At 38.8% G+C, this 24043-nt stretch overlaps 1 protein-coding gene across 3 annotated transcripts in view; it reads left to right on the top strand.

The window, feature by feature from the left end:
- Positions 1 to 24043, top strand: part of LOC127429880 (rho guanine nucleotide exchange factor TIAM1-like) — a 102460-nt gene that overhangs the window by 17186 nt on the left and 61231 nt on the right. The window contains exon 1 of one of the 3 annotated variants that reach the window (XM_051679202.1): positions 4700 to 4819. The exons of the other annotated variants lie outside the window; for them this stretch is intronic. The gene's annotated coding sequence lies outside the window, so the exon portion shown is untranslated. Of the gene's footprint in view, positions 1 to 4699; positions 4820 to 24043 lie in introns of those variants that run through there. 3 annotated transcript variants of the gene reach the window in all.

The following is a 24043-nucleotide window of genomic DNA, read 5'->3' as shown; positions in this document are numbered from 1 at the left end:
ATATTTCTGTTTCTTCTTAAGCTTTAATTGAATGAAGGGACGACCAACAAGTGGCCTCCGCTCGATGATCACGTGGCCTGTTGTTGTGCCACAGAGGAAAGGGTGAAGATCAGATCTTGGAGTATTAGGGATTTGAACCAGAAACTCAGATACTGTTGTAGGTTCCTTTTCAACATTAAAGAAATAGTTCACCCAAAAATTTTAATTCTCTCATTGTTTACTCATCCTCATGCCATCCCAGATGTGTTTGACTTTCTTTCTTCTGTAAAATATTACTCCTTTTTCACTGTACATCTTGCCATTGCAGTCTCTAGGCACGATCATGATTTCAGCCTGATTACAATTCCTAGTGATATAGGAAGTGTAATCGAGCTTGAAATCATGATTGCCAAGGATACTGTTGATATCAAGATTTATAGTGAAAAAGGAGTAATATTTTGGTCTGTTCCCACCAAAAACCAATTGGATTGCTTCAGAAGACATTAACGTATTCACTGGAGTCTGTGATATGGATTACTTTTATGCTCCCTTTATGTACTTTTTGGAGCTTCAAAGTTTTGGTCACTATTCATTTGCATTGTATGGACCTACAGAGCTGAGAAATTCTTCTAAAAATATTTGCTTAAAGAAAGAAAGTCATGCACATCTGGAATGGCATGAGGGTGAGTAAATGTTGAGAGAATTTTCATTTTTGGGTGAACTATCCCTTTAACAACTGTTGTTTTTTTTTTTTTTTTTTTAATTTGGAATGCCCAATTCCCAATGTGCTTTTTTTTTAAGTCCTCGTGGTCGCGTAGTGATTCGCCTCAGTTCGGGTGGCGGAGGACGAATCCCAGTTGCCTCCGCGTCTGAGACAGTCAACCCGCGCATCTTATCACGTGGCTTGTTGAGCGCGTTGCCACGGAGACATAGTGCGTGTGGAGGCTTCACGCCATCCACCGCGGCAACCACGCTCAACTCACCACGCGCCCCACCGAGAACGAACCACATTACAGCGACCACGAGGAGGTTACCCCATGTGACTCTACCCTCCCTAGCAACCGGGCCAATTTGGTTGCTTAGGAGACCTGGCTGGAGTCATTCAGCGCACCCCTTTAACAACTGTTGTAACAAGCGTACTAACAAAAATTTTACAGGTTCAGTCTAGGGTTTCTGGTCAATCGAAATCCTGAATTGTGTTAGATGTATAAAAACAAAAAACTGGTTTTGTTTAACAATAATGGTCTGTTGTATTATGGTTGACTTCAGCCATTTTTTGTCTTCACATGCATAGACAAGTATTGTTGGAAGTGTGCGGAAATTGTTGAGGAGTAGGGTGATATACTGGTTGAAATGAGAAATCTGTCAACGGACTACTAAGGCTCGGTCACATTTACCTTTGCACTGCGAAATTTCACGGACATAATAGTCATCTCAATAGGAATCCACGCAATAATGAATTTCACCTGATGAAAATCCCCTTTCACGTGGTAGAGAATTGACTATCTGTCTTGAATTAACAGCACTGACAATCTTTTTTTACATTAGAATCTCTACGCAAGTGCGCACACTTAGACGCGAGCGCTTGGCCAACGCATTGCCAACGCGCGTTGTTGCGTTACTGTGGTGGTAACAAACCTTAGTACTCAAGGGGCTGATAGAGTTACCTTAAAAGTCTGTGCAATTGAACTGGATGTGTTATTACTCAGGTAAGTTGACATAAATAGAGGATATTAACTTTAACTTACTTGCTCAGCAGTATTCTCTTCAAACTGTTGCTTCGCCAGAACATTTGCTGAAAGAGACATCTCACCGTAGAAGCGGACAATTCCCACTAATTCCCACTGCAGCGCCTCTTGTGGCAACCTTGAGAATGCAACGTGTACTTAAGTTGTGTTTCAAGAAAACATTTTGGAACGCAACAACGCACAAAATCTTACTTGTATAGCATATGTTACAGCCTTTACAGTCTTGTTTCAACACCACACAACCAGAACCAGTGGAATTTGTTTCCAATCATGTGATGTTTTTTTTGTTTTTTTTACCTTTATGCTAAGCCGGGGCATTGCTTGCAGTGTTATGAATATGTATTGCGTCTGCACGTGATTCCAAATAGCTGTGAGCAAATTTAGAGTCTGTTTCGATGCAGCTGGCAGGTAGATGATTTTAAATGAAAATCCCGGTTAGGCTGCTAGCTTTAGCATTCAGGAGAGAGTAAGCCTCTCTCCTGGGTCATTGTGAAATATTGTGAATTCCGTAACAGTAGACACCGGAGAACATAGCTAAATGTAAAACAGCTTTTGGGAACAGTGATATGTTTTTCTCTCAGTCAGGGATGCTTTATTGAATTCCTCTGTGGCGGACATTAGAAAGGCTAATACAAACATGCCAGACGGGGAAGGTAAAGATTAGTCCATGACTGTAAAACAGCACATGTCTTCCAGTTTGAAGGTGAATGGCATGTTTGTATGTCATGTTTTATTGTCGTCTGCTGGTCTAAAGGTTGATGGATTCACTGAATTAGGTCTGGCACTCCTGTGGTCTCAGATAGTTGTGCATTCCCTCGATGACCCTTCCTGTTGATCCTTCCAGAGCTGGGGAATCTGTCATGTCTGTCTTTCTCCTCAGCAAAACAATAGAGAGGTTCTTAAAGACAACATGAAACATCATTCACAAAGCATTACAATTTCGTAATGTGGTGTATTTCAGAATATTTGGTGGGCAACAGGCTACTGTAGAATGGGATTTTATCCATCTGGATTTGATTTGATCGTGAAAGTGTGCTATCTTGTTATTGGTTCATTTTACTTTTCCCTGCCACCTGACCTTGGTGACATCAGCAGAAAAGAAAAGTTGTTTGAGAGGTGGAGGAAGTTTTTACATTTTGATGAAAGACACAAAGATGTTTTTTTAGAATAATGTGCACTGGTGATTTTTAAAGGATTATTGTGAGTTATTAGTAAGGTATTTGAATTTATTTAATTAATAAAGTAAATCAAATTTGATTTCATGTTGTATTTTAACAAATCACAGTAAGGAGGCAAAGACGGTGTGTGTTTCTCACTCATACTCTTTCTTTCTTTCTTTCTTTCTTTCTTATATTTTCTTCCTTCTGTATCCTTCCTTTCTTCCTTCCCCTTCCTCTCCTTTCTTTCTCTTGTTCTTTCTTTCTTTCTTTCTTTACTTTGTTCCTTCGCTTCCTTATATCTTTTTTCTTTCTTTCTTTGTCTTTTTCTTCCTTCTATATCCTTCCTTTTTTCCTTCCACTTCCTCTCCTTTCTTTCTCTTGTTCTTTCTTTCTTTTTTCTTCTTTCCTTCGGTTTCTTCCATTTTTCTTTTCCTTCCTCTCCTTTCTTTCTTTCTTCCTTCCCCTTCCTCTTTTCTTTTATCCTTTCTTCATTTCTCTCTCTCTTTCTTTCCTTCCTTCACTTCCTTCCTTTTTTCTGTTCCTTCCTTCCTCTAATGTTTCTTTCCTTCCTTCCCCTTCTTCTTTTCTTTTATCCTTTCTTTCTCTTTCTTTCTTTCCTTCCTTCCCCTTTTCTTTTATCCTTTCTCTCTTCATTTCTTTCTGTCCTCCTCCTTTTCTGTTTTTCTCCCACTCTCTTTTTGTTTCTGTTTCTCAAAATTTCCAGTCGCTGAGTTGGTCCAGTTTAGCGTTCGTAACTTTGGCTAGTAATGTAGTCACTTTTACATGCAGTCAGACTAACCGCGATGTTGAGGTTCTTATTTTAGATTGTTTAATCACAAATGTCTAGAAGAGAGGTTACACTCAGAGCTGCACACAGTCCAGTTCAGCTGTCTGAGACAGAGATTGCTCACCCCCCTACAGCACCAGACGTTGGGTTATATCAGCCATCCTGCACCGGTGTCAAACCAGCCCCAGGCGTTTGCACTGCTATGTATGCAAAACAGCGTACAGGTCACATGATCACAGAGACGGAAGAGCTTTCCTGCACCCAGGCACTGCGTCCACTGCCTGGCACCCCAAAATACCTACACAAGGTGTGTGTGTGGTAGGTTCGTCATCATTGACGTCTGCGTCTCTCTCCTCCTACAGCTCGGGTGCTATGACAACAACACTGCTGCCTTTCCACCAATCACACCTCTAACTGCAGAAAAGCACACACACACATACATGTTTTTCATGTACATGTACAACATATTTAGATAATCTTTACTGTCAATAACATATCCAGGTGTTAGAAAAAAATACAAAATAATATTTTGCTTGATGAACATTTCTAGCCTCTTTCTACAACCTTAAATATTTTTTGCAATTGTGACATGATATTTTCACGCAATTACATTTCATTCTTGTTTCTGTAATGTGACAAAAAAACAAAAACAAATTCTATATTCTTTACATTGTAAAGTATTGCATTAGGGTAGTATTTGTTTGCTTTTGCAGTGAAATGCGCCTGGACATGTTTTCTTGAGACTTATTCTTATATTTAACCAATTTTTTTCAGTTTATATCAGTGTGTGAGAGCAGGGTTTGCATTCTTGTGTAAATTTGATGCTCTCTGCAGAGTCGCATCAGAGCCATTCAGACAGACCAAAAGCAACAGAACCACAAACATTCCCGCTCCCTATCTAGTGTGATTCAAAGACAGAAGGAAAGGGGGAAGGGAAGGAGGTAAAGAGAGTGTGAAAGAGAAAGAGGAGGAGGGAGATCACTGAACGGACACAGCCCCCCATCCCAAGCTGCTTCATTTCTCGTTCACTCACGTGGGAGTCAGTATGTTGTGGAGTTTACACCGGAATGTGAAAACTGCTGCATGAAATGTGAGCTTTTAGAGAGGACGTATGTAATCGGTTCACTGGATCGCCCTTTGGGAAGGTAAGACATTTGTTCAGCTGCTGCAATGTGGCGGCTGTGGTGCTTTGTGTTGATGCGTTTTGCTATAAGGGGTTCTACAGTTTCACGACTTCAGATGAAAGGGATTTCCCACATCTGAACAGCGCTATCGGTCTCTCTGACTTCTGTCTTTTTAAGATTCAAAGAAGCATATTGACATGATAAACAAGGGTTTGCATTGGCAAAACATTAATAAACATTGCATTGTTGATGCACAGGAAAGGTATTAACATTAAGTTATTCTGAGCGTCATTCGTTCATGACTTTTTTCTCTGTTTAAAATGTGCTGGTCGCTTTCTGGTTGGTGTTTGCGTATCACTCGTTTGCACTTCCTGAGGTTTTATCTAGCAGGTATTCCTGGTCAAAAATCCTAAAGAAATTTTTACAGGATTCCAGTTGTAATCTTAATTTGATCCTAAATGGAAAGGTTTCTAATGGAATTCAATACAGCTCTACAGGATAAAGTGAAATTCCTAATTGATTCTCATTGATTCTTAAAGTCAAGCTTCTCACCACCATTGAAAAACTGAATATATAAGGAAATTGTAAAACGGTGTTTTCCAAGCCTAGAAAAGTCATGGACATTTCTGTAGTGAATGTAATTTTCTGGTAACACTTTACAATAAGGTTCCACTCATTAACATAGTTAATGCATTAGGTATCATTAACTAACAAGTAATTAATCTTTGTTAATGTTAGTTTATAAAAATACAATTGTTCATTGTTAGTTCATAGTGCATTAACTAATATTAACATATACGACTTTTTAAAATGTATTAGCATATGTTAAAAATATCATTAACTGAGATTAATAAATGCTGAAGTGTTGTTCATTGTTAGTTAATGTTAACTAGTGTAGTTAACTAATGTTAACAAATGGAACCTTATTTTAAAGTGTTTAAATGTTTAAGTTATGCTTAGCTCTAAAATATTTCATCAGCTCAATATTTCTTTGTGAGTGCAAGCTATATAAAAGGATTTTTTAAATGTTTATCCAGGAATCACAAATGACTGGAAAATTCATGGAAATTCAAAACGTGGGAACTCTGTAGAGTGCTGTTGTGAAGAATCAGAACCCTACTTGTATTATATTGAAATACTGTCCCGCTACTAGACAGTTAATGGAAAACACAAGGAATCTACAGGTGTTTTAAAATCCGGAAAGAATTTATTTTAATTCCTTGAGATGTTCTACTGGGACAGTTGATCTTATTGTGAGCTTGATAGTCCTATTGAGATCTGCATGTTCTTGTTGTTTTGTGTTATTTAGGAATCCTATAAGAAAATTTCCATTTGGATACTTTAGTTCCAAATTAAGACTTAAATTAAATATTCCAATAGAATTTTATGACTAGGCTTATAAGAGGTTGTCTTGGCTGGATTTCGATTGAAATAGTTGGCAAATTAATGTAATTAAAATGTGTCTTTGAATTGTTGACGTGAAAGTTTGCACATCTTAAAAATGCTACTATATCAGTTGCATAAAAGCAAATGTCCTAAAGCATATCAATAGATACACCCTGAAAGGACAACGGTCTGTCATTTAAATATTATTGTTTTCCACCTGTGGTTTTAAATGCTAATTGAGCTGGTACTTAATGATGGCACATCAGCACACAAACACAGCCATTCTCTCAGTGTCAGACATCGTAAACTGTCCGTACATGCGGCATTATAATGACAAAGCTCCAGTGCTGCTGGTATTGTGAGGGAGATGATGAATTGCAAATGTGCGAGTCATCAGAGTCAAGGAGAGTCCCCCTGTGAGTGTGTCCTCGTGTGAAGGATTTTAGACGGGCTGAATTCATTTGCTGTGAATGGGTTGAGAAAAGGGAGACAGAGAGACACAGGGACTCACTTATCTGCTGGTATACATATGGAAATAAAAAAGCCATCCTGAGTCAAGCAGGACAGGAGGTCAGCGCTGCTGGTGGGTGCAGCTGTGGAGTCTTGCATAATCCAGATATCCACTAGAGAACACATATGGAGTGTTGTGGGAAACTTAGCTCATGTGAACAAATTGATTTGACTTTCAAAGTCAGAAACTAATGGAATATTCCTGGTTCAATGCAAGTTAAGCTCTATCGACAGCATTTGTGGCATAATGTTAATTACCACATAAAACAATTTAGGCTCATCCCTCCTTTAAAAAACAAAAAGGTTACAGTGAGGCACTTAGAAATGAATGGGGTCAATATTTGGAGGATTTAAAGGCAGAAATGTGAAGCTTATAATTAAGCATGTGCATCAGTTGTGAAAGTACTTAAATGAAAGAAACCTGTCCTTTTGTACAAAATGAGTTAACACAGTTAATGTCACAAATTTGCTTATTTGATTACTGATCATGAAATTGTGTGGAATCTTAAATATATCTTAAATTATGTCATACATTTTTCAAAATCACGCAGAGGGGTAATAATTAGCACACAAGCAATAGCGAGAGAGGAGCAGGGTATTTTATTTATATGAAGTTTTTTGCACCTGCTTTCCAATCTATATCTTGATGTAATCCTTCCTCATGATCACGCAGTGTGTTTTCATCAGTTGAATGGGAGACTAAACACTATTAAAGTGTGACGAGACTCACGCTACATGTGCAAGCCATTCGCGCATCACAAGCCGATAAACTTTTTAGCCCTTTTCGGTGAATCACACCTGCAAAATCCTAAAACTTTATTTCCAGGTTTAATTTATATTTTGAATAGACTTGAAAAGATTTTTGAACCCCACAATGTGGGTTTATGTTTTCTCTTTTAATCTTTTCAAGTAATTTTGAATGTGACCATGGTTTAAGGAGGGTGTACCTGTATGCTGGGTTGGAAATCTCAAGGATTAATAGTGGTGTTTTCCTTATTACATCACGTGTTGTTCTGAAAGCAAAAAGAAACAAATGAAACACAGAATGTAGGCTGTCATCTGCGCAGCCTGACTGAAGCAAAGCGGGCACGTTTACTCGCGATTAACCGAAAGTGAAGCGCTGCTGGTTCGTGATGTGCAAATGGCTTGCACGCGCTGCACGAGTCTGTTGGGTATACTGCAGTCTCATCACATTTTTACGTGCCAGTGATTACCCCTCTGCGTGCCATAGGTTGCCGACCCCTGCTATAAGCAAACTAGTTAAACATACTTAAAGGGTTAGTTCACCCAAAAATGAAAATTCTCTCATTATTAACTCACTGTCATGCCATCCCAGATGTGTATGACTTTCTTTCATCTGCTGAACACAAACGAAGATTTTTGGAAAAATGTCTTGGCTCTATAGGTCCATACAATGCAAGTGAATGGGTGCCAAAATTTTGAAGCTCCAAAATCCACATAAGGGCAGCCAGTAGCGGTTCTAGCTTGTATGGCGCCCTGGGCGAAACCCACTTCGGCACGACCTCCATCATGAAAATCCCAGGAGATCAGCAGTTACAGAAATACTCAAACCAGCCCGTCTGGCACCAACAATCATCCATGCGATTATCTAATCAGCCAATCGTGTGGCAGCAGTGAAGTGCATAAAATCATGCTGATACAGGTCAGGAGCTTCAGTTAATGTTCACATCAACCATCTGAATAGGGGAAAAAATGTGATCTCAGTGATTTGGACTGTGGCATGATTGTTGGTGCCAGATGGGCTGATATGAGTATTTCTGTAACTGCTGATCTCCTGGGATTTTCACACACAACAGTCTCTAGAATTTACTCCGAATGGTGCCAAAAACAAAAAACATCCAGTGAGTGGCAGTTCTGTAGACGGAAATGCCTTGTTGATGAGAGAGGTCAACAGAGAATGGCCAGACCGGTTTGAACTGACAAAGTCTACGGTAACTCAGATAACCCCTCTGTACAATTGTGGTGAGAAGAATATCATCTCAGAATGCTATTCTGAGATGCGGGTTGGAGCTGTTTTGGGGGCAAGAGGGGGACCTCTTTTTTGGAACTGACATAAGGGGGAACTAACACTTATGTTGTTGGACAAGAGGACACTGTTGTTGATTAATGATATACAGGGTGGCCCAAAAAAAAACAAAAAAAAAAACGGGACCACTATTTTTGATTCCTCTTATCTTAAAAATGTATAAAGGTGTTTGCACGTACTTCTAGGACATTTTGTACACTTTTTGTGATGTAGCAAGTTGTTGGTCACGATGATATCACAGTGACGCCGTTTTGTTGTTTACAAAAAGTCGTATAAATATGCCAAAAATCGTGCAAACGCCTGTATGCATTTTTAAGATATGAGCAATCAAACATAGTGGTCCTGTTTTTTTTGGGCCACCCTGTAATCTCAGTATAGTCAAATATCAGCCAATTAATACGTCTGGACTTTATATATCGGTGTACCACAACTTTTCTGTATTTAATAAAATATTTGTATATTTATAATCAACATTTGTTTATAATCAACATAATTCATCATCACAGTGGTGGGCAGTCCGCTTTTTTGCACGTTGTCAGCGCATATGCCTGACATTGACTGTGCTACAAGAGTATGTATGCAGTTGTAGTGCTCATGTGTTGAACGTTTCCATAAGGCCTTGCGGTCAAAAGAGTATATTTTGAAAGACTGAGCACTCGACCGTCCACGAGATGGAACGCTACACAGAAAAACAAAGTATTCACTAGCCTTTAGAAGCCAGCCCCTACAGTAGTGTGCCTATGATGCCTTACAATGCTGCTTACTAGGTTTTAGTACAGTCACTTTGTTACCTGTTTGTCTTGATGTAACCTATAATTCCATTTATCCGCAGTGCATCAAAAGCCCCATTCATACACTGTTCCCGCCCTCTGTTTTGATGAGTGATATTAATTGGAGAGCTATTATGTCTGAGGTGGGACGCAGCAGTTTTGAAGTGGTCGACTGTGATGTTTTACTCAAAGACAGGCGTTTTAGACAGATTTGTCACACGGTTAGTTTGTTTGTGATTTTTGTCTCCTATCCAGGTTTGGCAAGAGAAACGGGGGACATTATTGTCTTGTGGAAGTTAAAGGCCTGTGATAAGAGCTCAGTGCGAGTAAACACATTTTAACGCAGCTCTGTGTAGTCATGTGTGTATGAGTCCCATCTCATTATGCTTGACTGCACAGCACAAGGAAGAGGGGAGGGGAGACCCTTGGGTTTGGTGAAGGCTTTTACGCAGGGGAAAATAAATATTGTGAAGTTTTCTGAAAACTGGATTTGGTTAATCTGTGCTCACCATTTTACACGGGGGCTCAGATAATCAGAGAAACATGCCGCTTGTTACAATCGCGTGTCCTTCGGAAGGTATTTCTCTGAGCTGGAAAAGTTTCTAGGCCTGTCCACGGAGGAGGTTGAATCTATGGTTGCACCATTCACTGAAACAACAGGTGGCAGTGTGGAGAAAATTTCGGCTGAACCAATAAGAAGCGGCAAAGAGAAGTAGTTGGACAAACTTTCCCTGCGTTCCAAATGGCATAAATCACCCTCCGAAGGGAACAATGAAGGGGGAACAATCATGATAGTCATGCTGTTAGATTGCTTCAATCAGAATTTCCAATTAAAATGACTGAAAAAGTGAGTTTCGAAAGACCCTTATTTTTGATCCCCACACCTTTTTGACCTCTAAAGCTCTAACAGCGGATGGTAAAGTTTTCAAAGGGAATAGGGCATATGGATGATCACTTCTGAATGGAACGCACCCATAATATTTAACTTAGCAAGGTAGTTGTTTATGTACAAGAGGTGGACCAATCAACGGCAGCACATCTGTTTCTAAACTGTGCTCAATCATTACATTTTTCTCCCAATTTGGAATGCCCAATTCCCAATGTGCTTTTAAGTCCTCGTGGTCGCGTAGTGATTCGCCTCAATCCGGGTGGTGGAGGACAAATCTCAGTTGCCTCCACGTCTGAGACTGTCAAACAGCGCATCTTATCACGTGGCTTGTTGAGCGCGTTGCCACGGAGACATAGTGCATGTGGAGGCTTCACGCCATCCACTGCGGCATCCACGCTCAACTCACCACGCGCCCCACCAAGAACGAACCACATTATAGCGACCACGAGGAGGTTACCCCATGTGACTTTACCCTCCCTAGCAACCGGGCCAATTTGGTTGCTTAGGAGACCTGGCTGAAGTCACTCAGCTCGCCCTGGGATTCGAACTAGCGAACTCCAGGGGTGGTAGCCAGTGTCTTTTACCACTGAGCTACCCAGGCCCACCTTAAGGGGCTCTTAACCTGTGTCCATCCATGCTGTTTTACAACTGTTTTTTTTTTTTATGTTTTTTTTGCTGGAGCGCCACAAATTTAAACGACAAGTTAAAAGAAAACGCATCTTGAGACACCTGCATTTTGCACTGTTTGTGGCACTGCGTCTAACTTTGTTTTTTCTTTTTGCAAAAGCACACATTTGGTGTGAATGGCTCGTAAGATGTAACATTTTATGTAAAAAAATCACATGAACTTGAACTTTAATTATATTTAAACACATTAAGAAAAAAATCTGTCCGAGAAACTTTTCTTTTTGTTTTTGACACATATCATGGACATTCCATGGTATTTTTTTTTTTTTTAAGTACCTTGAAGTATCATGTAATAACATTATATATTTACATGCTTATCACGCAGTACCATGATATATCACTGCACCAATCACCACAACAGCACGTTTTATAAGGGCGCTAGCCAAGGCAGTTTTTGCGTAGCTCTTTCCCAGCCCTTTCTGTAGTTTGTTTTGTGTGTGAGAAGTCAAAAATTTCACAAGCCATTTTGTGTGTAAACTTGTAATGCATAGCCATTTAATCCTTTACAATAATTGTTGCTAATGCTAACAAACAACGTCTTGCCTTCACATGCAGGTTTCATTAAAGGTCAGTCACGCGACCTCACCTTTAACTGTGCTTAATATCTGCTGCGCTTGAAATGAACTATACTATCTTTTGTTTGCCGTTTTCAAGTAAAGACACAAGTAAACAGTGTGGACTGGTTGGTTGGGCCTTTAGCATGTTGGAACATGGATGCTAATGTTTGTCTTTAAGTCACATTAAGTCTTGTGCGTTTTAATAAATATAGAGGCAGTTCTTTGTGATTATTTGGCTTATTGGTGATGATAGGTACTATAAAACATCATTGTTTAGTCATATTATATAGCTAATAAAATGTGGTCTCTATAGCGTACCTAAAAAGTGAAGTCACAGTAAACATGATTAGCATTTCCTCAATTGTATGGTATTATAGATCTGGAATGTATTTAGGCTAGTGCAGAAAACTGTAAAGTAGAAAGTATAATGATGAATTAATTAATTTTAAAACAGTGCTTATGTGGTTTTTAGACAATAATATAAGTATGATCTGAGGTCTGGCATGTGGAAGAGGCTGTCAACATGTCATCTCTTGATTTTCGAGAAAAAAAAATCTCCACTACTTCAAAGGGAGATATGTCTCAGTCAGGCAAGAAACATCTCTCAGAAACATTTCCTTAACTTTTTTTAAACATCAAAACTTTCATCCCCACTTCTTCTCACAATATTTTGAAGACAGGACGCTCCAGTCTTTGACACTATTTCTTCAATGCAGTTCACAAACAGAGGGTGCAGTTCTGAAATTCTTTCTCTCAGGATAAGGTGGGTGTTGTCGGGGGTCTCAGGTACGACCATCCCCCATCCCCCTTCTGTTTTGCCATTCTACCTTGGGGGGCAGGGAATCACGATTGCTTCTCACCAAATGTCTCTGGAGGTGCTAGGGCTTGCCTGAACCTCCTGTCAGGACGTCATTTACGGCTTCAAAGCCACTAGATAAGGGTAGGATGCACCATTTGCTTTGACCTGGAGAAACTCAGGAAGCGGACGTAATTTTAGGGGCATCAAAAGATTTAATAGATACTGGAGGAATACATTAATAAACACTTTGATATAATGTTTATTATTTTGCATTTGGTTTTCTTTGACTATGTCAGTTATGGCTGTGTTTGCATGTCAAAGTTATTAGCACTACATTTATTTAGTAGGGCTGGGAATTGATACAGATTTCCTGATTCCATTCCGATTCACAAGCTCTCGATTAAATGCGATTCAGTATCGATTCATATCGGTATATTTCTGTTTCAATGTCCACCAACTTTCTAGAAACCCTTCTAGGTACAATTCGAAAATATAAATTTTACCAATTATATTTTATCATTAGTTTTTCATCATAATGGTCACATTTTAGCTTCTTAAAAATTTTCAAATGCAGTCTGTTCTGTCAGTAAATGTCTTGAAATTGCATATATTGTGTTGCATATATTTTTATATGTTTATTGTTCACTTGGATAATTTGCACTTTTTATAAGTATTTGCATTGATATGTAGAACACTTGCTAAATTGTTACTGTCTCTTTAAGACTACTGGCTTCAGCTAGTGAGCGGTAATTAACGAGAAAGGGAAATCTTGGGATTTAAAAATCTATATCGAGATTGTTCAAACTAGGCCTGTCGCAATTATTAAATAACCGTCTGATCGCGGTTATTTGATCTAACCGTGGTTATTTGAGACAACCACGATTATTGGGCATTCATTTTCCAATCACATTTTAATGCCCAAATAAGGGAATTTTAAGCGAATATTCTGTATAAATGCCATGAACGGTGCCTTTGTGTATCATTCAGTTGAACTCCGAGCGTCACTGAGCCGCACCACGGAGGTCAACCAGCTCCTGTTCTGAAGAGCACGTGAAGCACTCTGATGCACGACAAACTCCCACGAAAATATAAACCGAACAAGTATAAACTGTGATAGTGAACGCAAAGTGACTCGGTTTCACTTTTAATGATCGTGTAATGGCAAATGTTCCTGGTTCATACACGCAGTGTTAATAACATGCAGTGACAAAGAGGAGGAGACTCACACTTACTCTATTTCTGTGGAATGATGAATAGATGAACAATATACATAAAAAATTATATTTTATTTTTATTTCAAAAATTTTAATATATATATATATATGTATATATATGTGTATGTGTGTGTTAAAAATCAAATGTAAACTTAAGTTTTGACATATTTAAAGACATATTTTATGTATTTAGGAATATTTTGATATTTAAAACATTATTGTTCATGTCATTCATAAGTTTCTAAAGCCTTAAAAGAAAATCATAGTTTATTACCTATTTTATTATTTGATTTATATATTTTAAGTTAAATATGTAAAAATTAAGGTGTATGAGCACATATGCAGAAAAAAGCACACCTTTAAAAATATGACAGTTTATATGACAATTAATCGTGAAAGCCCAAAACAGACAATTAATCGTCATAATCGCAATTTTTGTTTGACAATTAATTGCCAGCCACATTTCATAATCATGACAGCCCTAGTCCAAACGAAGATCGCGATGCATCAGTAAATCTATATTTTTAGTGAAATCTGTCCTGAATTCTCCCCCTGTCTTCTATTGGTTAGACAAACATATAATCCCGCCCCAATCTCGCATCATTGGTCGAGCCAATGTTGCTTTCTCGGGTTGGTCATGTTGCTTTAACAAACAGGATGTTTTCAGTAGCAGTTTTAACCACCATGCAAACCACACAATTGCGTTGGGCCCCGCACATCGGGGGGCCCCCGCCCCTGTAGGAAAGCTCAGCAAACATCGCTTGAGGTGTGAAATGTTGTTCTGTGTACACGCACGAATACGCTGTTGTCAGCGCTCTCAGAGTGGTTCATGTTAGAGGTCCGCTGGGATTTAAGTGAGTTTTTCAAGAAGGACTCTGAGTTCGGGTTTTGTAATTTATGAAAAAATATACAGTCCTTCCAAACTTGTTTCGCCCACGGATGTGTTAGGGGCCGTTCACACCGAGCGTGTTTTTGCGTGCGTCTGCTCTGTTTTTCCATTGTTTTCATTTGTAAACACACACTGGATGAACGTCCATACTTGCTGCACCACGTCTCGCTATTTCTTCAGTGTCTCACGCAGGATCAGTGCTCAGGATGTGCTACCAGCAGTAAAAACAGTGATATGTAAAGTTAAATCATGGGTAGCACATGTTGGGAGGCACAGGAGAACCTGTCCGTATGTACTACAACAGCATGAAATGTGTTAAAAACCTTGGTAGCACATCTGCTCAGGCAGATAATACTTATCTTGATGTGCATCACAGTCTGACTATCGATCAGATAATGTGATATGGTGTGAGGATGTGCTAAGCCCTAATCCTACCCCAAAACCTAACCCCAACCCAAAAACGATGTGAATATGGCATTGGTAGCACATCCTGATGGGTAGCATATATTTTCAGGACACCGGCACATTTTTAGACTCTGTGTCAAGTTAAAAAGAACTTCAAGCCTCAAAAACGCATGTTGAGACACCTAGGTTCTGTTTCATTCATTGTGCTGCATCTTGATTGTTTTTAGCACAGGTGTCACAATGATTTAATGTTTTGAACAAGTTCAGGATGCCAAGAGGGGACTGTTACAATGTTTAACATTATTCCAGATTATTCTGCACCAAGCAAAGTTTCAGCGCTTGATAAATGGCAATGTTTTTTTCCCTTCTGCTCTAGTGTGCTGAGGGGCTGCCATGCCATGTATGTTTACTGTTACAATAATGTTACAAATATTGCCTACGATGCTTACATAAAATGCTGCCTTTTGCAACATGTTGAACAATACACTGCAGCCTCCAGGTTAAGAAGTAAATAAGACTATTGTATACAAGTTATAAAAATAATACTGCATCATATTATAATTACTAACTGGACAATAATAAATAATTGTTGGGTTATAATAATAAATGACAACTGAATTCCAAAATGTTAGTGAGTGAAGTAGTAGGTTTTGCACACCCTGTTCACTAAAAAAATAAAAAGTGTTTTGTAAAAATATGTGTGTTGCTTTTTTTCACTGGAAAAACTGGAAAACGTGTATTAATTATCTTTAACTAGATTTTTATTTCATTTAACATTTTGAATGTACTTGGCTACAATGGCTGATAGGATTGATTTAAAATGATTATTTAAAATGTATTTTTAAATTGGGGCTCCGGGCTGGTCGGTGGCTTGGGGCCTAGAAATAGTAAACACGCCCCTGGATGTTTTAAGAGCATCACTTTATCATTGTTCAAACTAGGCAACATTTAATTAAGGGGTAATTTTGTGTCAACTCAAAATGTTGTTTTTGATATATATATATATATATATTTTTTTTTTAAACTGGAAAAATTTAAACATAAATGATGATTAAAGCCAAAATATAAGCCATGTATTAATATTTAGTAAGTAATCCATTATTTTGTAGAGGGTGTCCGAATGACAATTTTAGAACAAAACTACAGCTCAAAAAATTAAATAACCATGGCAGTGTCATTATTTTATTTTTACACAGAGATAGATAGGCCTGTTACTAAAATCAGTTGACTTCAGCACCCTTTGTGGCATATGTCAAAAATGTAAGTCCAAAAATGGGGAAAAAAGCATGTTTTGTGGTGTTTTCCCAAAGCTGGAGTGACAATTACTCCAGAATTATTAAATATACCTTAATATCCTTTTAGATTCTGGTTCAGAAAAACGTTTCCTTTTCATATCTTTATTTTTAAAGCCCTATATGGATAAAGATATGGCCAAAAGCCAAAAGATATGGGGCTCTCAATGTGACTCCATCCGTAAATTGTTCAATTTGACCCATTTTCAATGGACGAAAACCAAATGTGAGTCCACATGGTATGAAGTTAGTTTTTCTTGTCCAACAAAACAAAGGTCTGAAGTACAAATAACGTTGAAACTAGAAATGTAACTACTTATTCACATAAAAATAATAATGTCATAATGTTGATTTTTGAGAGTTCAAAAATACACTAAGAATTCACAACCCAAATGCCTACAGTTGAAGTCAGAAGTTTACATACACTTAGGTTGAAGTCATTAAAACAAAATTTAAGCACTCCACAGATTACATATTAGCAAACTATAGTTTTGGCACGTCGTTTAGGACATAAACGAGTATGACACGAGTAATTTTTCCAACAATTGTTTACAGACAGATTGTTTCACTTTTAATTGACTATATCACAATTCCAGTGGGTCAGAAGTTTACATTCACTAAGTTAACTGTGCCTTTAAGCAGCTTGGAAAATTCCAGAAAATGATGTCAAGCTTCTGATAGGCTAATTGTCTAATTGGAGTCAATTGGAGGTGTACCTGTGGATGTATTTTAAGGCCTACCTTCAAACTCAGTGCCTCTTTTCTTGACATCATAGGAAAATCAAAAGAAATCAGCCAAGACCTCAGAAACAAACGTTGTGGACCTCCACAAGTCTGGTTCATCCTTGGGAGTAATTTCCAAACACCTGTACCATGTTCATCTTTACAAACAATAGTATGCAAGTATAAACACCATGGGAGGAAGCAGCCATCATACCGCTCAGGAGACGCATTATGTCTCCTAGAGATGAACGTAATTTGGTGTGAAAAGTGCAAATCAACCCCAGAACAACAGCAAAGGACCTTGTGAAGATGCTGGAAGAAACAGGTAGACAAGTATCTATATCCACAGTAAAACAAGTCCTATATCGACCTGAAAGGTAACTTGGCAAGGAAGAAGCCAATGCTCCAAAACCGCCATAAAAAAGCCAGACTAGAGTTTGCAAGTGCACACGGGGACAAAGGTTTTACATTTTGGAGAAATATCCTCTGGTCTAATGAAACAAAAATGGAACTTTTTGGCCATAATGACCATCTTTATTTTTGGAGAAAAAGGACGAGGCTTGCAAGCCGAAGAACACCATCCCAACCGTGAAGCATGGAGGTGGCAGCATCATGTTGTGAGGGTGCTTTGCTGCAGGAGGGACTGGTGCACTTCACAAAATAGATGGCATCATGAGGAAGGAAAATTATGTGGATATATTGAAGCAACATCTCAAGACATCAGCCAGGAAGTTAAAGCTTGGTCACAAATGGGTCTTCCAAATGGACAATGACGCCAAGCAAACCTCCAAAGTTGTAGCAAAATTGCTTAAGGACAACAAAGTCAAGGTATTGGAGTGGCCATCACAAAGCCCTGACCTCAATCCAATAGAAAATTTGTGGGCAGAACTGAAAAAGCGTGTGCGAGCAAGGAGGCCTACAAACCTGACTCAGTTACACCAGTTCTGTCTGGAGGAATGGGCCAAAATTTCTGCAACTTGTTGTGAGAAGCTTACCCAAGGCTACCCAAAACATTTGACCCAAGTTAAACAATTTAAAGGCAATGCTACCAAATACTAACAAAGTGTATGTAAACTTCTGACCCACTGGGAATGTGATGAAAGAAATAAAAGCTGAAATAAATAATTCTCTCTACTATTATTCTGACTTTTCACATTCTTAAAATAAAGTAGTGATCCTAACTGACCTAAGACAGGCAATGTTTTCTACAATTAAATTTCAGGACTTGTGAAAAAGTGAGTTTAAATGTATTTGGCTAAGGTGTATGTAAACTTCTGACTTCAACTGTATATCTGCTTTTTACATTTTCAGAAATGTAAGAAATCTGCAAAGCTTTGGAATGCATCTTTTATGTGAGTTTTGCTTTGCAGTTTGTACTCCGTGTGGAAATACGGCATAGTTTCTTGAACACAGAGGATTCATTTTATTGGCTTTCATGTTCTCTAAGTGCCTAGATATTGAGTTGACCTGTCTCCTGGGGGTATCCAATGATATAAAGCCTGTCAATCATTTATCATACCTTTAGAATGATTTATCATATGCAAAGCACACCGTAATGACCTCCCTGCACAATTTTGTCATAGGTGCATTAGTTAATATCTTAACATGTTCTTTTATTTCTGTATCTCATTACACTGGCTGTGTGCTTCAGGTTGCTTTCAGTGGCTCTTTCAGGCAGATGGTACATTTGTGTTGTTTTCATTATCGCTGAACACCCCTCACAGAGTTTTTCAATTAAACGTTTCTATGGCTTCTAAGCGAATTAAGCAAGTACATCTCTGCAGTGAGATACTAGCACAACAGACTCCAAAGAGCTTTGTGATGGGAACTTGATAGAGAATGTGATAAAGAAAATGAGATTTGGATTTGTGGTATCATTCATGTCTGTAACACAAACAGTCAGGTATGAGTGTTTAATTCTTCGGGTTAGGGGTTTGTTCAAATCTCTAACCTTAAGGATGAGTAATAGTAACAGTGATGCTTGCCTTTGCAAACACCACCAAAAATTGCATTGGATTTATAGGTATTGTGCCTCACACAATTTAATAAAGATGTTGTTATACTTTGGAAAAGTGCTGTGTATTAATCACCCAGCATGGACATCAGTAAATGGCCCCTCGCTGGTTTGCTTGGCAGGAAACATTCCTTTTCTTCCACCCTGCAGCTGCTGATGAAGTTTAGGTTTTGTTTCCATGTGCCTCTGAGCGTTCTCAAGCTCCCTCACTGAGAACACATGCCAGGTTTCAGCTTTTGGGCAAAAATGCTGTTTCTGCCCTTTATATCTCTAAAGCTGAGCTCATTCTTGACTTCTGCTGGCCATGGGCAGCTCTCTCTCATCCTGTCTCAACAGGTCATGGTATGTGTCTAATTGAGACTGTGCCTCCAGACGACTCTAATAACAAAGGACTCTAAAATGCACCTCTCACATATTTGCAGGTAAACACAGAGAGCTCTGAAGTGTGTTTTCAGGATTGCGTGATGGATCACATGGGTGTGTTTGTTTGCACACCTCCATGAATGGGATTCAGAATGACAGGCTCTTGTTCCAGGATGTTTATGGCCGTCGGTTTTTTGCATGATGTCATCATTGGACTTAATAAACAACTGTGTCTGATGCTGCTCTTGTCTCCATTAGGGTTTATAATTATCAGGGCTGTCGATTTAATGCGTTAATTCAGTGCGATTAATTACAATATATAAAAAATTAACGCAATTAATCGTGGCCAAGGACCATCATAAGATATATTCCTACTGTCGGAGCAATTTAAGTTTAAAGTACCACCTCTTTTAAGCAGAGGGCAGTACGTGAAACTCCAGCTGAATAGGCAATGCGCAGCTGTACAGAGAACAAAGTTCAAACCAATCTCAGGCTGCATTCCACTTCACTTTCAACATCCAGTCACTAACTACCCTTAGCACTTCCCCTCAGGGGAATCCTCGCCGCCATTTTGGAAGTCCGTTCCACTTCGTTAAGTGAGCAAGGGAAGTTTCTGCTAGCAGACCCTCAACCCCTAACCCTAACCCTAACCCTACAGTATTAATGGCAATGTTACCTTTTCTTTTGTGTAAAATGTATTAATCCTTTCTAACAATTAATTAAAATAAAAAGAAGGCTTATAATTTTTTTTATAAGCCTCTGAAATTACAACCAAACTTTACCTGTCATTGCATCAATCTCTGAAGACGTTGTTTTCTCAGGTGCAAAAATTGCCTAATAATTTCACAAAATGACATCAGTCCTATTGCAAGAGTGATAATGAGCTCCTGGTGATGAAGGGCTTAGGCCCAAAGGATCTTAGGCCCTCGGAACCAGTGCAATGGGTTGAAATGGAATTGCACTGGTTCCGCCAGTAGTGGGCACTCTCGCAGTGTAAGCAATGACGTACATCCGAGTCCATGAGTTAAGCAGGGAAGTTAGCGAGGGGAGGGCATAAAAAATGTAAGTGGAATACATCCTCAGGCTTGCTTGACTCTAGTGACAGCATAAGATGAGAATGCGTTCTTGTGTTCAAAATCAACTGAACGAAGCGTGGATCTCGAAACATGGTTTAGTTGCTGTAGACTGTAGGCCATTGAAAGAATAACTGTACTTTCAATAATATGCAAATAAGCCATATATTGCCGTCTAAAGCAACTTTTGCTAAGACTTATAATGCAATCTATCTATCTATCTATCTATCTATCTATCTATCTGTCTGTCTGTCTGTCACTAACATCCACATTTATCCATCCATCCTTCCTTCCACCCATCCATCCATTTCTAACTGTCCATCCATCCTTTTCTAACTATTCATCCATCCTTCTCTAACTGTCTATCCATCCACCCATCCATTTCTAACTGCATATCCATCCATCCTCCATTCATACATCCATTTCTAACTGCATATCCATCCATCCTTCCACTCATCCATCTATTTCTAACTGTCCATCCACCCATCCATCAATTTATAATGGCATATCCATACATCCTTCCACTCATCCATCCACTTCTAACTGTACATCCATCCATCATCCATCCATTTCTAGCTGTGTGTCTGTCTGTCTGTCTGTCTGTCTATCTATCTATTTATCTATCTATCTATACATTTCTAACATCAATGAATCCATCCATCCATTCATCCATTTCTAACTGTACATTTATCCATCCATCCATTTATAACTGTCCATCCTTCATCCATCCATCCATCCATCATCCATCCATCCATTTCTAGCTGTGTATCTATCCATCCATTTCTAACTGTCAATGGATCCATCCATCTATTTATCAATTTCTGACTGTCCATTCATCCATCCATCCATCCATCCATTTCTAACTGTTCATCCATCCATACATCCATTTCTAACTGCATATCCATTCATCTATCCATTTCTAACTGCATATCCATTCATCTATCCATTTGTAACTGCATATCCAGCCATCCATACATCTATTTCTAACTGCATATCCATCCATCCTTCCACTCATCCATCCATTTCTAACTGTACATCCAACCATCATCCATCCATCCATTTCTAGCTGTGTATCTATCATCCATTTCTAACCGTCAATTAATCCATCTATTCATTCATCCATTTCTAACTGTCCATACATCCATCATACATCCATCCATACATTTCTAACTGTCCATCCTTCATCCATCCATCCATCCATCCATCATCTATCCATTTCTAGCTGTGTATCTATCCATCCATTTCTAACTATCAATGGATCCATCCATCCATTTATCCATTTTCATCTGTCATCCATTCATCCATTTCTAACTGTCCATCATCCATCCATACATCTATTTCTAACTGTCCTTCCAGCCATCCATCTATTTCTAGCTGTGTATCTATCCATCCATTTCTAACTATCAATGGATCCATCCATCCATTCATCCATTTCTAACTGTCAATCATCCATCCATCCATCCATCCATCATCCATCCATTTCTAAATTCATATCCATCCAGCCATCCATACTTCCATTTCTAACTGCATATCCATCCATCCTTCCACTCATCCATCCATTTATAAATGTACATCCATCCATTATCCATCCATCTATTTCAAGCTGTTTATCCATCCATACATTTCTGACCGTCAATGAATCCATCCATCCATTCATCCATTTCTAACTGTCCGTCCGTCCATCCATCCATCCATCCATTCATCCATTTCTAACTGTCCGTCCATCCATCCATCCATTTCTAACTGTCCACCCTTCATCCATCCATCATCCATCCTTCCATCCATACATTTCTAACTGTCCCTCCTTCATCCATTCATCCATCTATCATCCATCCATTTCTAACTATCAATGGATCCATCCATCCATTTCCATCCATCTATCCATCCATCTTGAAGCTGTATTAATATAATATAGCTGAACAATCTTATTATTGTAAGCGGACACAGATGCATGTGGAGTAGTATCTCTATTTCTAATGTCAAGTCAAGTAGATTTAACATTATGGTTGAACATCGTTTTTGTACTCCATGGACCTTTTCACATTAATTTATGAATATATAGGGCAGAGGATGTAGGCATCTCTTTAAAGTACAGTTTGTTGCCTGTGGGTATGTTGAGCTGATGTCCTGAAATATATATTTTACCCACAAGCAGTTGCTCTTACCAGAGCTGTTATGGGAGAACTTTGATCAAGCACTTTGGAAAATTGCAGCCCGATGCTGAAGTGGTTTCTATTTGAGTATTTTTCTGATGGTTAACGCGAACATATGGATACCCCACTCCACCAGAAGAACTGGCCTGGTTTCCACTTTCCACAGAGATACGAGAGAATTTCTCTGTGTTTGCAGTTAACTGGAGTTGTGTGCCATAGTGCAAAGGGATGGAATTGTTCTTACATGTTTTATGACTCACCAAACAAAAGATTAGTGTAAAAGACATGGGAACTGTGAGAATGGTACACAGGTGGGAGGGGGTTAGTAATAGTGAAAATGATGCTTGCTTAACAATGCAAAAAATAATAATCAGTTTACCTTACAAATGAGGCTGCACACCCATCCTAAATTTGCTAAGACAAATGTACAAAATCACAGAGACAGCTTTGCTTATCACTTTAACAGTTATGCCTTTGATTTGTCTGTATCTTTGTCCGTTTACTTGTGGCCATCCTAAACATGTTATATACTACAGCTGGGCAAGACCAGAGAACCTAAGATTCAAAACACAGACACACGAATTCTTAAAAAAAAAAAAAAAAAAAAACGTATGCTAGGTATTCTGTTTTGTTTTTACTTTCGTCAGAGGCTTACATCTCTTGTCAGCTGCAACTGAGGGGCCACATAGCTCAACGGTTCTTTATGTGCCAAACAAGAACCCTGAGTCTCACTCCTGATGCTTCAGTACTCTTTGTGCATGTGTTAGCAGCTCTGTCATGAGTCTTTACTGCCGGCTCTCAGCTCCGCTACACACAGACCCCAGATCTGCTACAGTGCATTAGTCGGAGAGACAGAGAGTTCCCGTTCTGACTGGATGAAGGCAGTTGAGAAGAGAATCTAAATCAGTTCCGAGTTGATCGCTCTGGTTCCTGCAGAGCAGGACAGAGCTGTATTTGGCCTATAATTCCTCAATAAATACTATAAATCTTTTAACTAATCCTCATGTCTCATTAGATGCAATAGAAAAGAAAAAAAAGGCAATGTGCAATCTCAAAGCTGCACTTTTCCATATAATGAAAGCATATTGTTACCACAGGCTGTCAGGCTCCAAAACAGACAAGAAAAGCACCATGAAAGAAGTTCATACAACTTGTGTGCTATATTCCAAGTCTTGTGAAGCCATATGATAGCTTTATTTTAGGAAAATGGACCATTTTGAGTGTTTTGGATAACATGTCTAGAACCGACATTCCAGATACACTTTAGTTGTTGTTATTGCAATTTTAATTGGTGATTTGTGACGTTCTTGGTGGGGGTTTTTTTTCTCTCGCATAATTGACCTATGCTATTATTTTAAATGTTATGCTATTATTAGACATATAATGTAGGGCATAATCTACAGTCTGCCAGTCACCATCACAAAATAAACATGACAAGGTTAATCAGGAGGCTTATTACTAGGCTACTTACAAAA

The sequence above is a fragment of the Myxocyprinus asiaticus genome, chromosome 39 (assembly GCF_019703515.2).
Source record: "Myxocyprinus asiaticus isolate MX2 ecotype Aquarium Trade chromosome 39, UBuf_Myxa_2, whole genome shotgun sequence".
NCBI lineage: Eukaryota > Metazoa > Chordata > Actinopteri > Cypriniformes > Catostomidae > Myxocyprinus > Myxocyprinus asiaticus.
Note: the sequence above shows the minus strand (reverse complement) of the source record. Positions and strands in the feature narration are given on the sequence as shown.